At 36.9% G+C, this 22,536-nt stretch overlaps 1 protein-coding gene across 4 annotated transcripts in view; it reads left to right on the top strand.

Moving 5' to 3' along the window:
- Positions 1-22,536, top strand: part of ESCO1 (establishment of sister chromatid cohesion N-acetyltransferase 1) — a 76,446-nt gene that overhangs the window by 8,129 nt on the left and 45,781 nt on the right. For 3 of the 4 annotated variants that reach the window (XR_005791707.1, XM_040479249.1, XM_040479250.1), the window contains exons 2-3: positions 14,688-14,806; positions 18,122-18,391. The gene's annotated coding sequence lies outside the window, so the exon portion shown is untranslated. The remainder of the gene's footprint in view (positions 1-14,687; positions 14,807-18,121; positions 18,392-22,536) is intronic. The other variant, XM_040479251.1, reaches the window with a different exon arrangement.

The raw sequence follows: 22,536 nt of genomic DNA on the forward strand, positions 1-22,536 counted from the left end.
TAATAGACTGTGGCTATGCTCATGCTCTGTTAGAAATGCTAATTTGTTTTAATTTAGGCTTGTTACGGGGCTCCTGGGTGGCTCAGTGGTTAAGCATCTGGCTTTGGCTCAGGTCATGATCTCACGGTTTGTGAGTTTGAGCCCCGTGTCGGGCTCTGTGCCAACCGCTCAGAGCCTGGACCCTGCTTTGGATTCTGTGTCTCCCTCTCTATCTGCCCCTCCCCTGCTCATGCTCTGTCTCAAAAATAAATAAAACATTAAAAAAAAATTTAGGCTTGTTACATCTTTTTTTGTGTATGAATTGTGTGTGTGTGGTGCATGTGCATGTGTGTGTGTACTACTTTTGGTAGCAAAACAAATTTTTGTATTATTTTGGGTAAGTTGTCTTTTGCTGCATTCTGGGACAAAAAATATATATACCAATTCTTTGAAAGCAGAGCTGTTTCCTTTGCCTGGAACACTTTTTAGCCTCAGGTGGGAATATGCTTAATGCATTTAAGAAATAATAGCAAGGGAGCCAACCTAACTGGAGCAGAGTGAGTAGGGACAAAACCAGGAAGTAGTTAATAGTTAACATCAGCCTTTGCTTTTACTCTGATTGAGATGAGAAGTCACTGAAGAGTTTTGAGCAGAGAAATAACAGCCTGACTTGAGTTTTAACAGGATCATGTGGCTGTTCTGTGGAGAAGCTGAAGTGGGGAGGGAGGAGCAAAACTGAAGGCAGAGTTAGGAATTAGGAAGTTGTTGGTAAAAATCCAGGTGACAGATAAATGATGACCTGCACCTGGGTGGAAGTGGTAGCGATTTTAAGTGGTCACGTTATGGATATGTTTTGAAGGTAGACAGGATTTGTTAATGACAAATTGCATAAGCTTAAGAGAAGAATTGGGAATGACTGCACAAAGTTTTATGTTGGACACTCAAGGATGAACCTGCCATTTACTGAGATGAGAGTCCTTTGAAAACTTTAGATTTAGGAGGCAAGATTAGGAGTTCAGGTGTTAAAGTTTCAGATGTTTAGTAGCCAATAAAAATCTCTCTGTGGGTAGTATTCCTATTAATTTTTTTGTACTTGAATTGTATTACATTCTCTTGCATTTCTAGACTTAAAAAAATCTTCTCATTTTCTTTGACTTGTTGAGTCGGGGTAAATAATTTTCAGGATTTCCATTTTGGTGAGATTTTAAAATAGATTGTGCACTCTAAATTTAAAAAATGGCTAAAACCTTTATACGTCAATAGAGGAGACCTGTTGGATGCCAGGATACACTGACAGAAATGAAATAAGAGTGGAGAACTTTTTCAGAACTTTCACAGTGAATCTTGTGTATTTTTAAGGTCAAATAGCACTAACAGCCTTACAGTGACAAATCTCATTCCATTCCTAACCTTTCCCTATCCTCTAATACCTTTCTCCAGAAGCTACCACTTTTATTCTTCTAGCTGTTACTCTTAGTATCTAACTCCATATTTTTGGTGGTATGCAATAACTGCTGTATTTTGATTTATCAGTTTCAGATGTTACTTACTTTCTGCCTTCTTAGTTAAAAATTTAGCTCTCCTGCTTCCTTCCCCATATCCCCTTAAAAGAGTTCTATTTCAATTGCTGGTTAAGCCAGTAGTGAGTGTTGTTATAACTATGTAAATGTTTTACTGCTGAGCTGAGTATTCTGAAACTATATCTCCCCCGCCCTTTTACCCCTTGGAGTTAATAATTGCCTTGCTTTTCTTTTGTCTAATATTTTAAGGTGGTAGGGCAGGAGCGCCGGGGTGGCTCAGTCGTTTGAGTGTCTGACTTCAGCTCAGGTCATGATTTCATGGTTCGTGAGTTCAAGCCCCATCTTGGGCTTTGCGCTGACAACTTGGAGCCTGCTTCGGATTCTGTCTCCCTCTCTCTGCCCCTTCCTCACTTGCTTGCTCTCTCTCAAAAACAAATAAACGTTTAAAAAAAAAAAAAAAGGTGCTTGCACAGTTTACCCCCCAAATGTCACATGCCTGACAGTCAGATTTTTCATACTCAAAATCCACTCCCTTTCCTGTGTGCACTCCCACTAGCCTCAAGGTTCCTTTTGGGATTCTTCAGCCATCTGTTTCATTATAGACTGGTTGCTCTTTTGACCTATTCTCCAGGGTGTTTGTATAATAGATACTGCTACCAGCAATATTTTACCTCACATTCTTTTTTTTTTTTTTAAGTTTATTTATTTTGAGAGCATGCACACATGTGAATGGGGGAGGGGTGGAGAGAGAGATAATGAATGAATGAATCCCAAACAGGCTCCATGCTGTCCGAGCAGAGCCAGATACTGGGCTTGATCCCACAAACCAGGAGATCATGATCTGAGCTGAAATCAAGAGACACTCGCTTAACTGATTGAGCTACCCAGGTGCCCTTTTACCTCACATTCTTACCAATACTTTGTCTTCTTAAACTTTAAAATTTTAGCCATTGTGGTGTTTGTCCATTGCCCTATTGAGTTTCTCTCCTCTTCTCCCCCCTTCCTTCCTCCTCCTCCTTTTTGTGATGAACTTGTTTAAATTTCTTGTCCTTTTTTCCTTCAGTTGTCCATTTAATTGATTTGTAGGATTTTATTTTTTTATTTTATTTTATTTAAAAAAAATTTTTTTTTCAACGTTTATTTATTTTTGGGACAGAGAGAGACAGAGCATGAACGGGGGAGGGGCAGAGAGAGAGGGAGACACAGAATCGGAAACAGGCTCCAGGCTCTGAGCCATCAGCCCAGAGCCCGACGCGGGGCTCGAACTCACGGACCGCGAGATCGTGACCTGGCTGAAGTCGGATGCTTAACCGATTGCGCCACCCAGGCGCCCCATGTAGGATTTTAGAAAATATCATCTTTGTGTACTAATACTTTGTAAGTTTCACCTTTCACATTTTGTGTCTGTATTCAATTTGGCATTGACTTTAGTATATGGTACAAAGTAGGAAACCAGTTTTCCTCCCCGCCCCGTTTGTCTCAGCACTGTTTCTTTAAAAAATCTATTTTCCCAGCTGTAGTACTATTTGTCTTAAAGCAGTTGACCGGGGCTCCGGGGTGGCTCAGTCACAGTGGAGTGTCTGACTTCAGCTCAGGTCATGATCTCATGGTTCATGGGTTCGAGCCCCATGTCGGGCTCTGTGCTGACAGCTCAGAGCCTGGAGCCTGCTTCTGATTCTATGTCTCCCTCTTTCTCTGTCTCTCTGTCTCTCTCTCAAAAATTAAAAAAAATTAAAAAAAAAGCCGTTGACCATACATTCATGATGAGTCTGATTGTGGGCACTCTGCTTTGTGTCATTAGTCTGTTCCATTGTTCTATTTGTCCTTCAGTATAACACATTACTATGGCTTTATTGATTTTAATTAATTAATTTTTAATGTTTATTCCTTTTTTGAGAGAGATGGAGAGTGAGTGGGGGAGGGGCAGAGAGAGAAACACACACACACACACACACACACACACACACACACACACACTCACAGAATCCGTAGCAGGCTCCAGACTCTGAGCCATCAGCACAGAGCCCGACGCGGGGCTCGAACCCATAATCTATGAGATCATAACCTGAGCCAAAGTTGGACGTCCAACCAACTGAGCCACCCAGGCACCCTGATTTTATTAATTGTTGATGTCTGGTAGGGTAAGTTCACGTATCTTGTGGTTTTTTAAAAGTATGTTTTGTTATGCTTTATGTAGAATAGATTTTCTTTTTTTTGTGTGATGTTTTTATTTTGAGAGAGAGAGAAAACGGAGGCAGGGCAGAGAGAGAGAGAGAGAGAGAGAGAGAGAGAGGGACAGAGGATCTGAAACAGGCTTGGTGCTGACAGCAGGGAACCTGACATGGGGCTCCAACTCATGAACCATGAGATCACGACCTGAGCAGAAGTTGGACACTGAACCGACTGAGCCATCCAGGTGCCTCATTTCTTTTTCTTTTCTTTTCTTTTTAAAGTTTATTTTCAGAAAGAGAGAACGAGAGAGAGAGAGTGAGTGCATGTGCACGTGGGGGAGGAGTATAGAGAGGGAGAGAGAGAATCCCAAGCAGGCTTTTAAATATTTATTTATTTTGAGAGAGGGATAGAACGAGTAGAATAGGGGAGAGAGGAAGAGAGAGAATCCCAAGCAGGCTCCATGCTGTCAGAGTGGAGCTCTACACAGGGCTCAATCTCACAAACTGTAAGATCATTGTCTGAGCCAAAATCAAGAGTTGATCGCTTAACGGACTGAGTCACCCAGGCGCCCCTTGAGGCAACTATTCTTGAGGCATTTTGCAGTTTTCAAGATTCTAATGCCAGAAGATAACAGGCTCTTCAGCTCTAAGATACTGTTTTTTTTTTTTTTTTTGTGGTCAAATCCATCATCTGTAGGTTGACAAATAATTACTGTTTGATAACTGGGGTGCAGAAATGATTTGGAGCATTTATTATAGTGGAGGACATACATTATATAAGCATACTTCCTATATAACTGATAAATCCTGTATTAGAGGTATAATAAATATTTGTGCATTGAGTAAAGTGCTTGTTGGGAACATAAAAAAGAAGGCACTGTTCCTCCCTGGAGGAACTGACTTTTGTTCCTGAGTACATGATATTTACATATCTGGTGTGAGTTTTGTTTGTTTGTTTTAAATTATTTTTTTATGGGGGTGCTGGGCTGGCTTAGTTGGTTTAGCATGCAACTCCTGATCTTAGGATTGTAAGTTCAGACCCCATGTTGGGCATAGAACTTACTTAAAAAAAAGGAAGTTATTTTTTATGTACTGTATTTAATATGAAAATGCTTCCACTTGTTAGGTATTGATTTTGCTATTTTGTGAAGAGAAAAACTTGTTATTTATCAGTAAGTTATATTTAAAAGCCAATTAGTACTATATCAGATTTAATTGTAACTTTAAAAAGAACTTTTTTTAAAAGTTTTTTTAATGTTTTTTTATTTATGAGAGAGAGAGAGAGAACATGAGCAGGGGAGGGGCAGAGAGAGGGAGACAAAGAATCTGAAGCAGTCTCCAGGCTCTGAGGTGTCAGCAGAGAGCCCGACGTGGGGTTTGAACCCACCAGCCGTGAGATCATGACCTGAGCTGAAGTCGTATGCTTAACCGACTGAGCTCCCCAGGCGCCCCAGTATTTGTAGCTTCTTAAAAAGATCTCCAACCCTGAAAGCCTCATAAATTTTTTTTTTTTTTTTGCCAAATGGGTTTTTAAATGTGCATTTAGTATAATGCACAGTTTAAGATAGTAAAGTTTGATAAGTTTGGGCATATGAACACTGTGGAGCTAACACTCCAAGATAAAGGACATTTCCATCACCCCCAAAAGGTCTCTTGGAATGTATTCAGGTATGTTCCTGACTCCCGGTAATCACTGTTGTGTTTTCTGTTATTATAGATGAGTTTTGCCTCTTCTAGAACCGCATATAAGTGGGATTATGCAGTGTTTGACTTCCTTCCCTTAGCATAATGATTTTTAAAAATTTCGTTCATGTTGCATAAACAACATGCTTATGTTTGTTTTTTTCTCCTAAGTATTCCATTGCATGAAAATACCACAGTTTATTTTTATATACTAGTAATTGATGCAGGGAGTTGTATCCACATTTTGGCTATTATGTGTAAAACTAATAGAAACATTTTTATATAGGTCTTTTTGTGGTCATATGCTTTTATTATTTTTTCATATGTTTTTATTTTGGGTGGTAAATATTTAGGACTGGAATTTGAGTCACAGGGTACATGAAATTTAACTTTATAAGAAAGTACCAAATTTCCTAAGTGTTTATTTTATTTCATCCCAGCAGCATGCTCTTAGAGTTCTATATTCCACAACCTCACAAATACTGGATTTTGTCAGTCTTTTAAATTTTAGCCATTTTAATGTGTTTGTGGTGGTGTCTCATTGTGTTTTTAATTTGCATTTTCCTGATGACTGATGTAAAATACTTTGTGAGATCCTTATTGGCCATTTGTAAATTATCTTTGTGAGGTATATATTAAATTCTTTTGCACATTTTCAAATTTGGTGGTTTGTCTAAATGTGTCTATTTCTAGACTTTTTGTTCCATTGATTTGCCTTTTTTCACATTTTACACTCTTATAGCTTTCATCTCTGTCATTTTCTCCCCCCTCCCCCTTTTTAAATTTAAATTTTAGTTAACATACAGTGCAGTATTGGTTTCAGGAGTAGAACTCAGTGATTCATTACTTACATACAACACCCAGTGCTCATCACAACAAGTGCCCTTCTTAGTACCCATCACCCATCTCACCCCTCTCCCATCTCACCCCTCTCCCATCAACCTATAGTTTTTTCTCTATCATTAGGAGTCTCGTGGTTTGTTTCCCTCTCTTCTCTCCACACCTTCCCACATGTTCATCTGTTTTGTTTCTTAAATTCCACGTAAGAGTGAAATCATTGGATATCTGTCTTTCTCTGATTGACTGTGTTCTAGCTCCATCCACGTTGTTGCAAATGGCAGGGTTTCTTTTTGACGGCTGAGTAATATTCTGTTGTATATATACACCACATCTATCCATTTATCAGTCAGTGGACATTTGGGCTCTCTCCACAGTTTGGCTATTGTTGATAATGCTGCTATAAACACTGGGGTGCATGTACCCCTTCAAATCTGTATTTTAAAATCTTTTGGGGAAATACCTAACAGTGCAGTTGTTGGATCGTAGGATAGTTCTTTTTAGTTTCTTTTTAATTTTTTTAAAAGTTTGTTTATTCATTTTGAGAGAGACAGAGAGCAAGCGGGGGGGCGGGGGCAGAAAGAGAGAGGGAGAGAGAGAGAATCTGAAGCAGGCTCCCAGCCATCAGCACAGAGCCCAACTCAGGGCTTGAAACCATGAAATGCGAGGTCATGACCTGAGCCGAAACCAAGAGTCAGTCGCTCAACCGACTGAGCCACCCAGGCGCCACTATTTTTGGTTTCTTGAAGAACCTCCATAGTGTTCTCCAGAGTGGCTGTACCAGTTTGTATTCCCAACAGTGCAAGAGGGTTTCCCTTTGCATCCTGTCAACACCTGTTGTTTGTTGTGTTGTTAATTTTAGCAATTGTGACAGGTATCAGGTGGTATCTCATTGTGTTTTTGGTTTGTATTTACTTAGTGATGATTGATGTTGAGTATCTTTTCCTATGTCTGTTAGCCATCTGGATGTCTTCTTTGGAAAAGTGTGTGTTCATGTCTTCTGCCCATTTCTTAACTGGGTTATTTGCTTTTTGGGTATTGAGTGTGATTATATTATAGTAAATTTTATTATATATTATAAGATGTAGGTTTTTTTTGTTAGAAACTTTTTACAAGATTGAAGAATTTTATTGTTGGGGTCAAGATAAATCAAGTTCTAGCTTTTTTTGCTTTTATTCTAGAACCCTTAAATTTGTTAGTATTTCTGTTTGTCTTTAACCTTTTGATGATTTAGGGAACATTTTGATCTATTCATGAATGGATGGATGGATGCTATTGCCCCTATTTATTTATTTAACCTTCTGTTTTTTATGACTATAGTCATAGAAATGATCATGACTTCTTCAATACTAGGCACAAATCCAAGATGGTGACTGTAAGTCAAGGACAATCAGATTTTTTTTTTCCTCCTGTGAAAATTCCACTTCTTCCAAGTGCATCTTACACTTTGTGTTACATAGGTATAATGTAATGCCTGCTCTGTGTTCTGCCAGTTCTAAAGGATATAGAAATTGTAATTGGATGGTTTGTTAATAACAAGCATGAAGTTCTCAAGATAGAAACACAGGTCTCTGTGATTAGCAAAGCCCCCTTTGCCCCTTTTAGTGTTCATGGAGAAACCCAGGAAAAATGAAAAACTGGAAGCCTTGGATTGATACTTAATTCCTTCTTTTAGAAGCTACTCCACAGGGAGCAGCTAGTTTACAGAGACTTTGCTACTGAAGAATGAGAGACATGGTAGTAGAAGGATGTAAATAGCTACTTCTTAAAGTTAGTGTTGTTCTTCTCTTTATGGATTTTGGACCACTATACAGGCTTGAGAAGTTTGGACGAAATGGACAAATTCCTGGAAAGAAACTGAGTCAAGAATATAACTCCGATACAAAAACTAGACAAGGACATCACAAGTAAAAGAAAGTACAGATCAATATTTCTTATTACACAAAAAATCCTTAACTACATACATACATACTGAATCAAAGAGCATATAAAAAGAATTATGCACCATGATGAAGTGGGATTTATCCCAGCAGTGCAAAGTTGGCTCAGCATATGACAAAGTAATACACTAGGTTAAAAGAATAAAGGGGGAAAAACTCACATGATCACCTTAGCGGATGTAGAGAAAGCATTTAACAAAATCCAGCGCCCTTCATGATTAAAAACACTCAACAAATGAAGATTAGAACAGCATCTGTGAAAAGCCTGTCTCTAACATTATACTTGATGGTGAAAGACTGAAGGTTTTACTCTTAAGTTCAGAAATAAGACAAGAATGTTTGCTTTTGCCACCTTTATTCAACATTGTGCCGGAGGTTCTAGCCAGGGCAGTTAGGCAAGAAAAAGAAATAAAGACATCCAGATTGGGAAGGAATAAAATAATTTTTGTTTGCAGATGACATGACCTTAGATATAGAAAATTCTAAGGAATCCACAAAAAAAGCCCAAAGCCCAGGTCACGATCTCACGGTCCGTGAGTTCGAGCCCCACATCAGGCTCTGGGCTGATGGCTCAGAACCTGGAGCCTGTTTCCGATTCTGTGTCTCCCTCTCTCTCTGCCCCTCCCCCGTTCATGCTCTGTCTCTCTCTGTCCCAAAAATAAAAAAAGCCCAAAGCTTGTTAGTACTAATATATGAATTCAACAAGGTTATATGTTACAAGATCATTGTACAAAAATCAGTTGTATTTAATTGTAGACATGAACCATCTAAAAAGGAAATTAAGAAAAAAATTCCTTTTATGATATAATCAAAAGGAATAAAGTACTTAGGAATAGATTTAACAAAAGTATAAGACTTGTGCACTGAAAATTCTAAAACATATTTTGAAAAATTCAGGATGACTTAAGTGAAAAACTATTTGTGTTCAAGAATTAGAAGACTTCGTATTAAGATGATAGTATTCCTCAAAATGATCTACAGATTCAGCGCAATCCCTATCAAAATCCTAGTGACATTTTTGCAGAAATTGCTAAAATTAGTATTGTATAGCCAAAACAATCTTGAAAAAGAAAAAACAAAGCTGAGAGACTCACACTTCCTCATTTCAAAAGTTAACTACAAAAGGACCCAAGAGTATACGATGAGGGAAATGACAATCTCCAATAAATGTTGATGGGAAAACTGGATAGCCACATACAAAAGAATGAAACTGGAACTCTATCTTAAATTATACACAAAAATTAACTCAAAATGGATTAAGGACTTGAGTGTAAGACCTGAAACCATGAAACTCCTGAACATAGGTGGTGAGCTTTTTGACATGTCTTGGTGATGATGTTGTTAATCTACACTAATAGAAAAAGCAACAAAAGCAAAAATAAACGAGTGGGACTACATCATACTAAGAACGGCTTCTGCATTGGCAAAAGAAACCATCAGCAAAATGAAAAGGCAGCCTACTGAATGGAAGAAAATACTGGCAAATTATGTGTCTGATGAGTGTTTAATATCCAAAATATATAAACAATCCAATTAAAAATGGGCAGAGGTTCTGAATAGACATTTTTTCAGAGAAGACATGGCCAATAGGTACATGGGAAGATACTCAACATTGCTAATCCCCAGGAAAGTGCAAATCAAAACCACAGTGAAATATCACCTTACACCTGTTAGAATGATTATTATCAAAAAGACAAGAAATAACAAATGTTGGCAAGGATGTGGAGAAAAGGAAACCCTTGTTCAGTGAGGATGGGTACAGCCAGCATTGAAAACAGTGTGAAGGTTCTTTAAAAAATAAAAAACAGAACCCAACAATACTTTGGGTATTTATCTGGAGAAAACAAAAACAAAATTTCAAAAAGATCTATGCACCCATGTTCATTGTGGCATTACTTACAATAGCCAAGATAAGGAAACAATATGTCCATCGATAAATGAATGGATGAAGAAAATGTATATGTACAATGTCCTGTATACACAATGTATATACAGTGGTTTTTACTCAGCCATAAAAAAATGAAATCTTAACCATTTGTGACAACATGGATGGACCTTGAGGGCATTATGCTAAGTGAAATAAGTTAGAGGAAGGCAAATACTACATAATCTGACTGAAATGCGGAATCTACAAACAAAAATAAAAAACTAAGCTCATAGATACAGAATGGATGGTGGTTGCCAGAGGTGGTGGGGGTGGGTGAAATGAGTAAAGGGGAAGAGGATTAAAAAGTACAAACTTCCAGTTATAAAATAAGTGATGGCAGTGTAATATACAGCATGGTGACTATAGCTGATAATGTACATTTGGAAATTGCTAAGAGAGTAGATCTTAAAAATCTTCATAAGAAAAAAAGATTTTGGTAACTATGTATGGTGACACATTAACTAGGCTTATTGTGGTGATCATGTAGTAATGTATACAAATAATGCATTGTTTTGTTATATACCTGAAACTAACACAATAGGTTGATTATATCTCAACTGGAAAAAATTTACTTCAGAGCTACAGTAACTAAGACTTTGTGGTACTGACATAACCTGATATAGATCAGTGAACAGAATAGAGAGTCCAGAATTAAACCCATATGATTATGGGCAATTGATTTTTGATAGGATTACCAAGACAATTCAGTAGGTAAAGAATGGTCTTTAACAAATGGTGCTGTGACAGTTGGGTATTCACCTGCAAAGAATGAAGGTTATACTCCTACCTTGTACCATATGTAAAATTAACTCAAGATAGAATGGAGATGTAAATGTAAGGTAAAACTGTAAAACTCATAGAAGCAAACAGATCTAAATCTTATGGTTTTGGATTAGGTAGTGGTTTCTTAGATATGACACATAATCACAAACAACCAAAGAAAAATAGATTCGTTGGACATAATCTTTTTTTTTTTTTAATTTTTTTTTTCAACGTTTATTTATTTTTGGGACAGAGAGAGACAGAGCATGAACGGGGGAGGGGCAGAGAGAGAGGGAGACACAGAATCGGAAACAGGCTCCAGGCTCTGAGCCATCAGCCCAGAACCCGACGCGGGGCTCGAACTCACGGACCGCGAGATCATGACCTGGCTGAAGTCGGATGCTTAACCGACTGCGCCACCCAGGCGCCCCTTGTTGGACATAATCTTAAAGACTTGTGCATCGAAGGACTCTATCAAGAAAATGAAAAGATAAATAACAGAATTGGAGAAAATATCTGTAAGCCATGCATCTGCTAAGTCTCATATCCAGATAAAGAACTGTTACAACTCAATAATAAAAAGAAAAATGACCTAATTTAAAAAATGAGGAGGGGTGCCTGGGTGGCTCAGTTGGTTAAGTGTCCAACTTCGGCTCAGGTCATGTTCTCTGGGTCGTGGGTTTGAGCCCCATGTTGGCTTCAGTGCTGACAGCTTAGAGCCTGGAGCCTGCTTCAGACTTTGTGTCTTCTTCTCTCTCTGCCCCTCCCCAACTTGCGCTCCATCTCTGTCTGTCTCTCAAAAATAAATAAAAACGTTAAAAAAATAAAAATTAAAAAATATAAAAAATGAGGAAAGGATTTGAATATACATTTCTCCAGAAAAGAAATACAAATGGCCAATAAGGTCATGAAGAGATTCTCACCTGATTAGTTATTAGGAAGATGCAAATCAAAAGTACAATGCGATCACCACTTCACACCTAAAAGGATGACTAAAGTTAAAAAAGATGGTAATGAATGCTGACAAGGATGTGGAGAAATTTGAACCCTCATTCTTGGCTGCTGGAGATGTAAAATGATACAGCTGATTTGGACAACAATCTCTAAAGTTAAATACAGAGTTACCATATGGTACATAAGTCATACTTCTTGGTATATAACCAAGAGACTTGAAACCTGTGTTCACACAAAAACTCATTAGAATTGTTCATAGCATTATTCATGATAGCCAAAAAGTAGGAACAATCTGTCAAACATTCATCAACTGATACTAAACAAAATGGTATATTCGTGCTACAGAATAGTATTCAGCAAAAACAAACAAACCAGGCATTACTGATACATGCTATAATGTTATTTGAACTTTGAAAACATGTTAAATGAAAGAAGCCAGTCACAAGATGCCACATGTTTTGTGATTCCATTTATATGAAACATTTAGAATAGTTAGATCCAGAGACACAGAAAGTAGATTTGTAGTTTCCAGGGGCTGGAAGAAGAGGAGAATGGTGAATGACTTTTAATGAGCCATGATTTTTTTGAAGTCATGAATATATTCTGGAATTCGATACTGGCAATTCTTACACATTCTGAATATACTAAAACCTACAGGGGCGCCTGGGTGGGTCACTTGGATGAGCATCTGACACTTGATTTTGGCTCAGGTCATAATCCCTGGGTTGTGGGATTGAGCCCTGTGTATTGGGCTCTGCGCTGAATGTGGAGCTTGCTTAAGATTTTCTCTTTCTCTTTCTGAACTGTCCCCTGCTTGTACTCAACGTGCTTTCTTTAACAAACCAACACAACTCCTCCCCCCCCCGCCCCCACTAAATTGTACACTATAAAGAGGTGAATTTTATGGAAAGGAATTCTGTCTCAATTCTGTTAAGTTTTTAAAAAAATGATTTTAGAGTTAAAATATATTGGATGATATACAATCCAAATGTTTTTTCTTCTCTATTTAAAAATTAATTTTTTTTATTAGAATGCACACATGCTCACACATGGGAGCTGGGGAGGGGCAGAGAGAGAGGAAGAGAAAGAATCTTAAGCAGGCTCCATTCCCAGCATGGAGCCTGGCATGGGGCTTGATCTCTTAACCCTGAGACCATGATCTGAGCCGAAATCAAAGATGCTTAACCAACTGAGCTGTCCAGGCGCCCCTTACACTTTTTAATATAATCAAATGTCTTATTTTACTTACTTATTTCAAGTTTATGTATTTATTTTGAGAGAGAGTGCACACAGCAGAGAGGGGCAGAGAGGAGAGACAGAATCCCAAGCAGGCTCTCCCCATCTGCACAGAGCCCAGTGTGGGGCTTGAACTCCCATTCCGCAAGATCATGATCTGAGTTGAGATCAAGAGTTGGACGCTTAACCAGCTGAGCCACCAGGCACCCTCATAATCAAATATTAATGATTAAAACTTGAGTGCATTTTATTATGAAGTACTTGTGGGAAATTGGATGTACTCTTAAAATTCTCAGTTACTTTGTATCATGTCTTGTAAAATTGCTGTAGTAAAATATAAATGTTTTTTTTGGTTTTTTGAAGTGGTCATTTTATATAAAGTTTAATTATTTTTGTTTTACTTCGATATTGGTTTCATTAGGATTATATTAATAAGTTAGCTCTGCGTTGCAGGAGTAGTATTATCAATTTGTTAACAGATGAGAGGATACATTTCAGTTCTTGATGCAAGATTTTATTTAGGGGTTAAAAAGAAAGGGGGATTTATTAAGTTGTATGATGCTATAGTGATGATTTAGCACGAAAGGGAAACTAAAATTGAAGTGGTCCTTAGAACACTAAATGAGTGATTGACAGTTACTGTAGAGTTGTATATCAGTTTATCCCTTTTCTAAGGCAGGTCCCAACTGTCGAATGTATTAAGGTATTTAGAATTTGGGAGGAAGAGATGTAAAAGGAGATAATTCATCATTTTAAAAATTATAATTCTTAGTGCTAAAATAATAAAGGAATATAAATGAGCTTTATTATTTTTTTGTTATTATTACACTTCTGGGGTTTAATCTTTGGTAAGTTTGGAGCTTCTCAGAAAATAAAAATTAAGTACGATATGTGTTAGCTATTCCTGTATAAGAAATTGTTCTAGGAAACCAATTTGATGATAAATTATATTTAAAAAAAAAGGATAAGAGAAAGAAACTGCTCTAGAACTCAATGGCTTAATTATTCTTGAGTTAATTCCTGTTAATATTTAGTTAATTAATAGTTAATTATTCTTGATCACATATCTGTAGAGCAGCTATGGGTTAGGTGACTTAGGTTAGGCTTGCCTGGGCAGCTTTGGGTGTGGGTGGTCTTTATATCTCACTGTGGGTTGCCCTTAGCACCTCATGTGGAGTTAGGCTCACTTCTCCTCTTTGTGTTTATTCTGGGGTCTAGGCTGAAGGGTTGCCTTCATCTACCGGGTGAAACTCTTTTCATGGTGATGGCAGAGGTGCAAGAGGGCAAGCCCTGCTGCACAAAGAAATTTCAAACCACTGTTTGCATCATTTCTGCTAATGTTTCATCAGTCAAAGCAAGTTAGATGGCTAAGGCTATGGGTGCAGGGAAGTATACTCTGCTCACCATGAGGCCAAAGGAAGACATGTGGCCAGGCTCAGCATCAGTTGGGAAGGAAAATATACTCCTTCTATGGAGCGAAGGTTTGGAGACAGTGATTATATTTGAAGATAAACCTAATCTATTATATCTAATCTATTAAAAATGAGATATGTGATGCTTTGCATTGTCATTAGGCAGTTGTTTTATCTAGCTTAGTCTTAAGTTGTTTAAATAGATCAGTTAGTAGACAATAGTATTTTTTTATTCTCATGTGTTTTAATAGATTGTTTTATTTTAGTTATAGGATTTTTTTTAAGATTAATTCCCAAACACAAGAAGTTATTAGAAGCATCATTCATTGGAAATATCATCATTCAATTTAAAGAAACAGTGATATGTGATTTCTGTCTCAATAAGGTAAGTGGCTTATACTTTCATAAATTAGTGCCTTCTGATATGAATTAGTGTGCCAAATATACGTTCTATTTTCAAAGAAATATAACATATTTTAATTTTTTGACTAGGATATACGTCTACATAGAAAACATTTGAGTAGGTGTATAGTGAAAAGTAAGCTTTTTTACACTTTTGACACTTGGTTTTGTAGTTTTCTTTCCCAGAAAGCTTTATATTATATTTATTATTATATATTATTAATATTAATAATTAATAATATATGTAATTAATAATATATAATATTATTTCCATACCTATTATATACATAAGTAAGCATATGTTTCTATACATTTCCTTTCTCCTACTCTTCTAAAAAGCAGCTATTTTTACCCTGTTCAACATCTTGCTTTTTTTGGTTTAACAGTGTTTTTTGATTGTAGGTGTAGATCCATATCAGTTACTTACAGCACTGTTTTTTGGACAACTTTATTATAGTTTATATACAGTAAATTTCACTCTCAACCTGTACAATTTGGTGGATTTTGACAGATGTACACATTGTTAGAACCACCATTACAGTCAAGACACAGAAGATTTCTGTCACTTCCAAAAGTCTGTTTCTCCCTCTATCCCTGACCCTAGGTAGTGACTCATTTACATTCTATTACTGTAGATTACAGTTGACCCTTGAACAACATGACTGGTTCCACTTATATGCAGGTTTTTTTTTAGTAAATACATTGAAAAATTTTTTTGAGATTTGTGGCGCTTCAAAAAAACCCACATGAACTATGTAGCCTAGAAATATTGAAAACATTAACAAAAAGGAGTCTCGTGAATGCATAAAATATACGTAAGTTATTTTATTATTTATTATCATAAAATATTGATATGTTATAAAAAGTTAAAATTTATTAAAATGTGCACGCACACACACATACATTGTATCATTTGCTGTCAAAAGAAATGTAAACAGAGATGCAGTATTAAATCATAACTGCATAAATACTGTATTACTGTAATAATTTTGTAGGCACCTCATGTTCCTGTTGTGGTGAGCTCAAGTGTTTGAGTCTGCTTTACACATCGTGTGATGCTAATCATCTCTGTGTGATTAGTCTCTCCAGTTAAGTTACGTATTACAGTAAAAAATGATCTCTATGGTTCTTGCATATTTTTCATCGTGTTTAGTGCAATACTGTAAACTTTGAATAACACCATGGGACCCATACAGAGTGCTACTAGTGATGCTGGAAGTGCTCCCAAGAAGCAAGGAGAAGTCATGACATTATAAGAAAAAATTGAATTGTTTGATGAGTACCATTGATTTGAGGCCTGCAGCTACAGTTGCCCTCCAGTTCAAGATAAATGAATTTAGTGTAAGGACCATTGTAGGAAAAGAAAAGGAAATTCGTGAAGCTGTTGCTGTAGTTATGCCAGAAGGCATAAAACCTTGTACCTTTTGAAATAACCTTTTTATCTTGTATTGAAAATGCAGCTTTTATGTGGGTGCAGGATTGCTATAAGAAAGTCATACCTATAGACTCTATCTAATATGATCTGAGAAAACGCAAAGTCATTATATGACAACTTAAAGCAAAAGGAAGGTGAAGATTCTAAAGCTGGAGAATTTAATGCCAGCAAAGGATGGCTTAATAATTTTTGAAAGAGGTTTGATTTTTAAAATGTCAAGACAATGGGAGAAGCTGCTTCTGCCAACCAGGAGGCAGCAGATAAGTTATCAAATGCCATTAAGAAAATCAGAGGAGAAGGGGTATCTGCCTGAACAGGTTTTTTAAATTTTTTTTTTTTCAACGTTTATTTATTTTTGGGACAAGGAGAGACAGAGCATGAACGGGGGAGGGGCAGAGACAGAGGGAGACACAGAATCGGAAACAGGCTCCAGGCTCTGAGCCATCAGCCTAGAGCCCGACGCGGGGCTCGAACTCCCGGACCGCGAGATCGTGACCTGGCTGAAGTCGGATGCTTAACCGACTGCGCCACCCAGGTGCCCCTGAACAGGTTTTTTAATGCAGACAAAAATGTCTTATTCTGGAAAAGAAAAATACCAACAAAGGACATTTATTACTAAGGAAGAGAAATGAGCTTCAGGATTTAAGGCAGGAAGGGATAGGCTAACTCGTTTGTTTTGTGCAAATGCAATTTGGTTTATGATCAGGACTCTCCTTACCTATAAAGCTGCTAATCTCCAAATCTTGAAGGGAAAAGAGAAACACTAGCTGCTGGACTTTTTTTTTTTTTTTTTTTTTTTTTAAAGTGATCTCTACATCCAACATGAGGCTCAAACTCACAGCCCAAGATCAAGAGTCTCGTGCTCTACTGACTGAGCCAGCTAGGTGCCCCAGACTTTTGGTTTACAACAAAAAGGCCTGCCTGGATAATGAGAACCCTTTTTCTGGTTTGGTTCCATCAATACTTTGTCCCTTAAGTCAGGAAGTACCTTGATAGTAAGATACTGCTCTTTAAAGTTCTTTTGATCTTAGACAGTGCGCCTGGACACCCAGAACCTCCTGAGTTCAACACCAGAGGCATCAAAGTGGTCTGCTTGTCCCTAAACACAACATCTCTGATTCAGCCTCTAGATCAGCCTCTAGGACCTTTAAGGCTCATCACACATGATACTCTATATACAGAATATTTAATGCTGTGGAAAAGAACCCTAATAGAACATCATGAAAGTCTGGAAGGATCATATCATTGAAGATGCCATTGTTGTTTATAGAAAAAGCCATGAAAACTATCAAGCCTGAAACAGTAAATTCCTGTGGGAAAAAAATGTGTCCAGAGGTTGCGCATGACTTCATAGAATTTACAACAGAGCCAATCAAGGAAATCATGAAAGACATTGTAGATATGGCAAAAAATGGTGGGGAGGTTTTAAGATACGGATCTTGGAGAAATTGAAGAGCTAATAGATGCTACACAAGAGGAGTTAACAGCTGACTTGTTAACAGAAGATAAACACATCTGAACCAATGCCAGAAAATGAAGATGTGGAAACAGTGCTGGAAAACAGATTGACATTAGACAGTTTGGTAGAAGCATTCCAGTTATTCAAGACTGCTTTTGACTTCTTACAGGATGTGGACCTTTCTATGATACAGGTACTGAAACTAAAGCAAATGGTAGAAGAAGGATTGGTATTGTATAGAAACATTTTTAAAGAGATGAGAAAACAAAAATGTCAGGCGGAAATTAGTGTATTGCTGTAAAGTTACACCAAGTGTGCATGCCTTTACTGCCTTCCCTTTCACCTTCACCTCTTCTGCTGTCCTTGAGACACCAAGACCAACCCCTCCTCTTCCTCCTCCTCAGCCTACTCATTGTGAAGAGTGAAAACAAGGATGAAGACATTTATGATGACCCACTTCCATTTAATCAGTAGTAAATAATCATCATGGCATACAGTTAATAAACTTATCTGTTGTATGTTTGTCTTCCTGTGAAAATCTAATAACTTGTGGCAAGAACTGTATGAGACATTTTTCTTTCATCATCATCATCATTGCTTAAGTATTCATCGTATAGAAAATCATGTACAAGACTTGTATGGAAGTGGATAGCTTATCCTTACATAGGCATAAGGTGAGTGATATTTAATATGAAATTAATAGTATGTTTTCTTACTGTTTTATAACTTTGCTTTCAAAGAATTACGTTATGTACTATATGCTTCTCTTATAATTGGGGAAACTGTATATTAGCCTATCATCACAAGTAAGTGATTTTTTAAAAAATGTGTTTGCAGTGTTATGATATGATTGTAATACTGTATGACATAAAAATTGTATAATGATTCATTAGTGTATATGCTAGGCCAGCATGAAGCAGCTGATCAGTTATACTAGGCTACTGTAAAGCAATTATATTGCTGCCTCATTAGTACACGAATTGTTATACCTATAAATAAGTAGGAATTTCTTTTTCACATTATCTTTTCATTTTTGATGTCTAGTGTTAGTGATAGCACATAACATTTACAGTGTTTTGTATCATTTAGGACAAAATTGATGTAGGTTCTGACAGATGATTCATCTTGTAAAAGGATGTAAACATCAATAAATGCAGTACTGTAAATTTATTTTCTTAACATTTTATTTTCTCTAGTTTTATTGTAAGAGTACGGTACATAATACATATAACAAAATATGTGTTAATTAACTATTATTGGTAAGGCTTCTCATCAACAGTAGGCTATATTAGTAGTTAAGTTTTGGGGTAGTCAGAAGTTATATGCAGATTCTTGACTGCACTGGGATTTGGCACTCCAACCCCTGTGGTGTTCAAGGGTCAATTATAGTCTACTTTTTCTAGAATTTCAAGTGGAATCCAACATAATGTACTCTCTGGGTCAAGCTTTTTTCACTCACCATAATGGTTGTGAGGTTCATCATGTTGTTCCAGAAGTTTGTTCTTTCTGTTGTAGAGTAATTTTCTATTATATTATCAGTCCATTCACATGACCTTTGGTGGTTTTTTTTTTCCCTTCAGATTTTGGTTATTGTGCATAAAGCTGCTTTGAAGATTTTAGACCATGGGTTTTTACATGGTCATATGTAGAATGAATAGGATTCTTGCCTAGAAACCATCTTTGTCTACCTCAAAGATTTTGCCTTTGTTTTCTTCTTGAACTTTATACTTTTGTACTCATTTCTGTGATCAATCTCAAATTATTTTTGTGGGTTGTGTGAGGTAAGGGTTGATTTTTTTTTTTTTCCCCTTCTTTTCTATTTAGATATCCAGTAGTTCCAGCATCATTTTTTCAGCCTTTGTTTCCCCATGGATTTGTGTTGGCACTTTTGCCAAAATCAATTGATCATAAATGTATGGGTCTATTTTTGGATTCTCTATTCTATTGATCTCTGCTTCCTTTATCAGTATTACAGTGCCTTGATTACTGTAGATTTGTAAGTCTTGAAATTGGATAGTTATCGGTATTCAAGAAAATCTTTCTTAAAAAAGGCTTTGATCATAGTATATAGTTTCTACATTTCCATGTAAGGTTTAAAATCAGGTTGCCAATTTCTTTATAAAAAGACTGGGAATTTTGCTTGGACTTCAGTTGACGTGATTGCATGGTATTCTGTTGGGTGTATATAATTACATCAATTATGTAAGCAGCTTATACTGATGCCTGTTTGTTGGAGTGTTCAGTCTATTGATACAGTGTTGACAATTAATTTTATATTTATTTGTGTCTTTGAGCACTGGTGCATGTGTATCTGTTCTATAAAGTGCTGGAAATGGAATTGTTTGAAATTTAACATTTATAATTTTGATAGATACTGCTTGATTGTCTTGCATAGACATTGAATTATATGCAAGAATGTGAGACTACCTGTCACAAACCTTTGCCAAGACTGTGTTGTTAAACTTCCTGATCTTTGGCCTGATAGTTGAAAATTGGTATTTTGTCTTGGTTCTAGCTTACATTATTATGTTACTATCATACCAACCATGTGTGGTTTCTTTCCTGTGAATACATTATGGTGATTACTGTTTCTTTTTCTTGTCGGAGTATTTCCCCAATTTCGTCTCTCAAACCTGTCTTCTGAATTTTGTGACAGGGTTTGAAAGTCTTTCCCACTGTGAAAATAAATATTATAATTTCCTACATTTAATCTGTTTATGTTTTAGTTCTTAATTAATTTTTAATGGTTAAATGTTTTCTGGACAATACCTCACTCTTAACCATAATTGCCCAGATGGTTTCCTAATTGTCTTGACACCAACCGTGTTATTTATTTATTTATTAACTAAAAAAAAAAGAAATTTTTAATGTTCATTTAGTTTTGAGAGAGACAGAGACAGAGACAAAAAAAGACAAGAGTGTGAACAGGGAAGGGACAGAGAGATAGGGAAACACAGAATCTGAAGCAGACTCCGGGCTCTGAGCTGTCAGCACAGAACCTGACATGGGACTCAAACCCATGGACTGAGAGATGGTGACCTGAACTGAAGTCAGGCGTTTAACCGACTGAGCCACCCAGGAGCTTCTGTCTGTCTGTCTATCTATCATCTAAATTTTAGTTAAATACAGTGCAATATTGGTTTCAGGAGTAGAACTCAGTGACTCATCACTTATATAAAACACCCAGGGCTCATCGTAACAAGTGCCCTTCTTAGTACCCATCACCTATCTACTCCTCTCCCACCCACCTCCCTCCATCAACCTATAGTTCTCTATCATTAGGAGTCTCTTGTGATTTGTTTCCCTCTCTTCTCTCTCCCCTCCCCTTCCCATGTGTTCATCTGTTCATTTTTTTTAATGTTTGTTTATTTTTTTGAGAACGAGACAGAGCGTGAGTGGGGGAGGAGCAGAGAGAGGGGGGAGACAGAATCCAAAGCACACTTTAGGCTCTGAGCTGTCAGCACAGAGCCCAACACAGGGCTCGAACTCACTAACCCCAAGATCATGACCTGAGCTGAAGTTGGATGCTTAACCAACTGAGCCACCCAGGTATCCCTCATCTGTTTTGTTTCTTAAATTCCATGTATGAGTGAAATCATATGGTATTTATCTTTCTTTGATGGACTTACTTTATTTAACATACTATGTTCTAGCTCCATCCACCTCGTTGCAAATAGCAAGGTTTCTTCTTTTTGATGGCTGAGTAATATTCCATTATATGTATACACCACATCTTCTTTTTTTTCCCCCACCTTCATTTTTTTTATTCTGGGCATGTGCTTTGCTGTATCTGGACTTCTGGCATTGCAAGTAGTACTCAGTGCTCAGTACTCAGTTATGTGAAGATTGGAGCTGTTTCCTCTGGGATAATGGATTGTTTCTTAGCATTGAATAATTGGAAGGAAGTATAAGGTTATGGAATTCTCAACCATCCCATTCCTATCCCTCCAGTCTGACGCTAGATGATGGTTTCAGCACCTTGAACTTTCCCCCTCACTGAATTATATACATAATCCAGCTCTTCACATGTTGTGGAGTTTTTAGGATTGCCAGGTGAAATGTATGACTTTTATCTTCTTCATTTCTTTTGGTAATGCTGAGACCGTGGGAAGAACATTTAAAATTCATGTTCATTTTATGTAGAAGTTCAAGAAGTTCACATTTAATATACATTTTCTTTGCACAGTCTTTATATGCAGAGCTGATTCCTAGTACTTTCAGGCCTCATACCCATCTATTTTTATAACATCTGTACCTGGGTAAGGAAACAGCTTAGCACTGGTATGTTACTGTAAATCAGTAGGGGAAGTGGAGGTCGTTGTGAAATAGGATTCAAACTGAGTAGGTACTTGGAACATTAAAGTTCAGAATACTTAGTTTGGGGGGGGAAAGACCATAGGTGCGCAATAAATTATGTACAGTCCATCTCTATTTTTCTGCTTTACATCCAATTACCAGTGATATTTTCCTCCCTTACATGCATTTACTTTAATAACTACCTTCATGTGTTTGTGCCTGTCCTTGAAAATATATTTACCCTTGTAAAATATGTAGCAAACTGAAACATAGAAATACACAGAGATATACAACATAGTATACAAAGTATTACTGAACAACTCAATGAATTAAAAAAAAATCCAAAAAACTTAGTAACTACTGTCCAGACCAAGATAGAGAATATTAACACCACAGAAATCTGTACTGTGCTCCACCTCAATTTTTACCTCCTACAGAGATAATTACTATATGACTTCTATTAACATTGATTGGTCTTTCTTTCTTTCTTTCTTTCTTTCTTTCTTTCTTTCTTTCTTTCTTT

The sequence above is a fragment of the Herpailurus yagouaroundi genome, unplaced genomic scaffold (assembly GCF_014898765.1).
Source record: "Herpailurus yagouaroundi ecotype Mexico unplaced genomic scaffold, PumYag 142, whole genome shotgun sequence".
NCBI lineage: Eukaryota > Metazoa > Chordata > Mammalia > Carnivora > Felidae > Herpailurus > Herpailurus yagouaroundi.